Source organism: Petaurus breviceps, unplaced genomic scaffold, assembly GCF_028583685.1.
Source record: "Petaurus breviceps papuanus isolate PSGF00001 unplaced genomic scaffold, PetGlider_PUasm1.0 90842, whole genome shotgun sequence".
NCBI lineage: Eukaryota > Metazoa > Chordata > Mammalia > Diprotodontia > Petauridae > Petaurus > Petaurus breviceps.
In genome coordinates, this window is record NW_027187358.1 from 25189049 (window position 1) to 25194892 (window position 5844).

The following is a 5844-nucleotide window of genomic DNA, read 5'->3' on the forward strand; positions in this document are numbered from 1 at the left end:
TATATGTGTATATATACACATGTATGCACACACATATGTGTATGTATTTATATATGTATGTGTGTATATATATATTCCCTCCAAATACCCTAATACCAAGAAAGGTAACATGAGTTGCAAATATCATCTTTCCACATAGGAAAGTAAACAGTTCAACTTTAATAAGTCCCTTATGGTTTCTCTTCCCTGTTTACCTTTTCATACTTCTCTTGATTCTTATATTTGAAAGTCAAATTTTCTATTCAGTTCTGGTCTTTTCAGCAAGAATGCTGCAGTCCTCTATTTCACTGAATATTCATATTTTCCCTGAAGTATTATACTCAGTTTTCCTGGATAGGTTATTCTTGGTTTTAATCTTAGCTCCCCTGACCTCCATAATATCATATTCCAAGCCCTTTGATCCCTTAATTTAGAAGCTACGAAATTTTGTGTTATGCTAATTGTATTTCCATAGTACTCAAATAGTTTCTTTCTGTTTGCCTGCATTATTTTCTCCTTGCCCTAGAAACTCTGGAATTTGGCTATAATATTCTTAGGAATTTGATATCTCTTTCAAAAGATGATTGGTGGATTCTTTCAATTTCTATTTTACTCTCTGGTTCTAGAATGTAAGAGCAGGTTTCCTTGATAATTTCTTGAAAGATGATGTCTAGACTCCTTTTTTGATCATGGCTTTCAGTTAGTCCAATAATTTTTAAATTATTTCTCCTGGATCTATTTTCCAGGTCAGTGGTTTTTCCTAAGATATTTCAAGTTGTCTTCTATTGTTTCATTCTTTTGGTTCTGGTTTATAATTTCTTGATTTCTCATAAAATTATTAGCTTCCATTTGCTCCATTTTAATATTTAAGGAATTATTTCTTCAGTGAGCTTTTGGATCTCCTTTTCTATTTGGCCAAATGTGCTTTTTAAGGCATTCTTCTCCTCATTGGGGTTTTGAACTTCTTTCACTATTTGGGTTAGTTTATTTTCTAAGGTGTTATTTTCTTCAGTATTTTTTTTGGGGGGGGGGTGTCCTTTAGCAAACTGTTGACTCATTTTTCATTATTTTCTTGCATCACTCTTATTTCTCTTCCCAGTTGTTCCTCTTCTCCTCTTAGTAGATTTTCAAAATCCTTTTTGAGCTCTTCCATGGCTGTACAGTCAATCATGAGTAGCTCTCCTGAGGACTGCTGCTGTGAATAACTTTGATGTTCTAATCATATAGTATAGTGAGCTCTCTATTTATTCAGCAATAAACTAAAACATAACATTCAAGAAACTAAAGCACAACATTCACAACAACATAACAACAACTTATTACTAAGGTGGCCACATAGTCTTAAACAAAACATATAATTCAGTAAATTACATTCTCCTTAGTCAATACAGAGTGTCCAAGTAAAGTCTTCTTTCATCTTGACTCAAGCCTGGCTTCCAATCTTCCTTAAGGAGTAGCAGCTTGACTCACCCCTAGGTTACAGTAAGTCACAATCTCATCGGTCAATACATGGTACCCAAGTGAAGTCTTTCATCTTAACTCTAGGCTGACTTTCAAACCCCACAGCTCCTCTTCCATTGGCTGACCTGATGCTCCCAGCTCTTGCCTGGATTCACAGGTCACAGGCAGGCAGCTCTCTCAGCTCTTACCTCAATTCACATGTTTCTTGCCTGGACTCACATGTAGGCAGCTCTCCACTCCTGTTTCATACCTCAACTTACAGGGACTACTCCACTCCAAGCTCTTCAAAGTTTCTGTTTCTAGGAAAACAAACACATTAAGCTTAAAAGAGCTACAACAGTATTTACACACATTGCTGGCACTATATCTCAATTAACTTTCTGTCTGACAAAGTAACACAAGTCAGCAGACAAGACTTCTGTCTGAGAAATCAAACACAAATCAATAGTAAATTCCCAGGACTTTTGTAACAGCAGTAAAATCCTCTTTTAGTACTTCTATCTAAGAACAATAGACAGGATGTTTTTTCTGAATTCTGTAGAGTGCCAACATTACAAGTATTCTCTCCCTCAGTTCCCAAAAAGTAACACAGATTAACAGAATGCCAGAATCACAAGCATTCTCCCTCTTAGTTCTACTTGGTCCCAGCTCTGCTCGGAGCTTTTCTCTGCTCTGCTCCTTCCTATTTCACCCTTCCTGTTCCATACTTCCTATTCTGCTCTTTTGGCAAGTTCCTCCCACTGTGGGCTCCATGTAATGACATTAGGCCTGTTAACGGCAGGAAGGTCTTCAAATTCCCTTAGACCTATTAAGAGCAAAACAATGTATATTGTTTCTAGCAACTATTTTTGATACAATCAAAGGTGAGACTCAAAGGCCCTTGAATAGCTGAAACAAGTTAACAAAGTACTACTTTTCTTGCTATTACAATGGCCTGAGACCAATTCATATCTTCCTTGGAGGCTTTTGATGTAGGACCTTTGACTTTGTTGTCTTCTTCTGATTGTATGTTCTGGTCTTTTTTGTCACCAAAGTAAGATTCTATAGTCTTGGGTTTTTGTACTTTGTTTGCTTATTTTCCCAGCCAAATGCTTGACTTTCTAACTCTTTGTTATGGTAGGACCTGCTTGGGGGGGAGGAGGGGGTGTACTGTCCAAAGCTTCAGGGCTCTTGTGCAGCTGTTTTCAGAGATACTTCTAGGGGCCTGTAAATTTTCAGTTCTTCCAAGGTGTTATGATCAAAGGAGAGGTGTTTATTCCTTTCCTGGAGTATACTCTGGTCTTTAAGTAAACACAAGCACTCTTTTCTGCCTTGGAACTAGGAAGAGTATTCCTTCTCCACTGCATCATAAGTTCTACCACACCGGGGCTCCTCCTCACCCCAGGACTGATACCCAGATCCAAGCAGAGCAAAGCAAGAGAGTCCTGCCTCAGCACCAGCAAAGAGATCTCTGCAAACATCCTCTGATCAGCCGCTGGATCCCCACACTGTCTTGGAACAGGAGTTCTGGAAACAGCTACTGTTGCTGCTACAACCTCAGCTGCTACTACTGCCACAACTGCTGCCACCGCCTCCACCATCCCAAGGCTGGGACCAGACCATGGTTGTTCTCACCCAGGTCCAACAGTTTTCCATGCTGTCTGTGTTTTCTATGCTGTCTTTGGCTTTTGTGGGATGAAAAGTCTAGAAACCGCCACAAATGACAGTGATTCAGTCCTCTGAGGCCTCCTCCAGTGCTGTCTATGCTGGTGTGACCTGTGCTGGACTGTCCACTCCCAGCCAGGTGCAATAGACCTTTCCTATCAACCTTCTGGGCTATCTTGGACAGGAGCTTTGTTTCACTCCATCATTTTGTGGGTTCTGCAGCTCTGGAATTTGTTTAGTCATTTTTTATAGGCTTTTGAAAGGGCTTAGGGGAGAGGTCAAGCAAGTCCCTGCTTTTACTCCACCATCTCGACTTTATCCCTGTGCTATATATTTTATTTGTCTTTTCCAAAAACTTTCTTTGCTTTGTCTATACATTTATCTGTTCTTTTTAGGATTTTGTAGGTTTTTTTCTTTGATATTTAATGGTTTCCTTTCTTGGCATATTCATTTGTATGTATTCTATTCTCTTTAAATATCAATTTCCTCCTTTCTTTCTTGTTAATTGAAAAATTGATCAATATAAATTTGACTTTGAGAATTGTTGCAATTTTGATAAATTCCATTTATATTTTAGTTATCTTTAAAAATAATTGTTTTTATTTCCAAATTCGTTCTTTAACCCAGGCATTATCCAGTAAGTTACTTTTTCATTTCTATGTAGGTCTATGTTTGGAAATGTATTTCCATTGTTAGGTTCCATTTTTATTGTGTCATGGTACATAAATATAATTATACAATTTTTGCACTTCTGAATTTTTTGAAATATTGAACATTGTTTTTCAAATTTACTATATGTATTTGAGGGAAAAAATGTGTAATCCTTCCTTCTTTTTAGTATTCCCCAGTTATGGTACAGTGGGAAAAGTACATGCCTTGGACACAAGGCACTCTGACTCCAATCTCACTTTTGTCATTTGCTACTTGCATGTCCTTGGGTATGTCAATATGTCTCTTAGATCTCATTTTTTTTTTTTAAGCAATTGGGGTTAAGTAACTTGCTCAAGGTTACACGGCCAGGTGTTTCTGGGTGGATGCTAAGTGTCTGAGCCCCGATTCGATCCCTAGGTCATCCTGACACTGGAGCCAGTGCTCTTACTCACTGTGCTACCTGGCCACCCCGATCTCATTTTCTTTAAGTTCAAAATCAGATGACATCAAAAGTAGCTTTGAGTTCTAAATCTATAATCTCATCAATATAGCTATTGAATCTAGTTTCTTTAGTCAGTCAACTACCATTTATTAAGGACATACTATGAACTAGATACTGTGGCTAATGTCTGGAAATAAAAAGAAAGGTAAAAAGGAAACCAACACAGTCCCTAGCTCTCTAGGTTTCTAGCGGGGGAGATAACATACATATAACTATGTAAAACACTCTCTCATCACAGCTTATTTATTTTTTGTATATTTTTTTTATATTCCATTAGTGGAGTATTAGTCATTATTAGTGACTTGGGCTGGGTGGAGCAAGCATTTATTAAGAAATTTCTCTATGTTAGGTAGTGTGTTAAGCACTGGAAATTCAAATACAAAGGACAGTCAGTCAGTGACCTTAAGAAACCTATTGAAATAAAAGTAAATAATACATAGAGGTGTGGTGGCCAAGGAAGGCTGAAGTTATAGAGATAATGAGTAGAGTCACAGGGAAATTTAATGACACACATTTTCCAGGGGAAAAAAATGTAGCATTGATTTGATTGATATTCTCAGAGCAAGAGGTAGAAATCAGGGACTAGGGGAGAGAGGGAAGGTACAATATGTACACAACTGGATGGTTAGAAAGATGTTGGGTAGTTTGGGCAAGCTAGTAGTGACACCTCACCAATCAACATAGACAAGAGATACATATTTGGTTGGAAGGGTGCCAAGGCAAGAACGTCTTGTGTGACATTGAGTGAAGATTCCACTGAATCTCAAAGAATCAAAAATTTAGAGCTGTATATAACCTCAGAGGTAATCTCTGTTGTGTTGATTTTCATTAGGGATATTGGTTTATAGTTTTCTTTCTTTCATTTTGTCCCTACCTAGTTTAGGTATCAAGGTCATAATTATCATGAGAGGAATTTGATAAGATCCTTTTTTTGATTATTTTACAAATAATTTGTAACCTCATGTTGGAATTAATGTTTCTTTGAATGATAAAACTCATTTATAAATCCATTTGGTTCTTAAGGATTTTGTTTGTTTTCTTTTTCTGAAACTGGGTTGATCAATCTCTCTATTTCTTCTTCTGTAAATATGAGTATTTTACATTTTTTTTGTAGGCAATCACCCATATCATTTGATACTTAAAATTTGGTTTTTACCGTTTTTAAAATCAATTTAGCTAATGTTTTACTCTATTTAATTGACTTTTTTCTTTTTTTTTGCCTTTTGGAGGGCAATTGGGGTTAAGTAACTTGCCCAAGGTTACACGGCTAGTTTTTCTGTGTGGGTGTTAAGTGTCTGAGGCCGGAACCGAACTCCAGTCCTCCTGACTCCAGCGCTGGCGCTCTACTCACTGCGCCACCTAGCTGCCCCCATATTTAATTGATTTTTTAAAAAACAGCATTTAGTTTTATTTCTCAATTAAGTGGAATTATATTTTGCCATTTTATATTTCAAATTTTAAATCTCATCTTTAATATTCAGAATTTCCACTTTGGCATTTAATTGGAGTTTTAAAAAATTAGTTGACTTTCAAGTACATTTTTGTTTTATGCCTAATTCATTAATATGTTCTGTTTCTTTTTGTTAATAAAAGTATTTAAAGATATA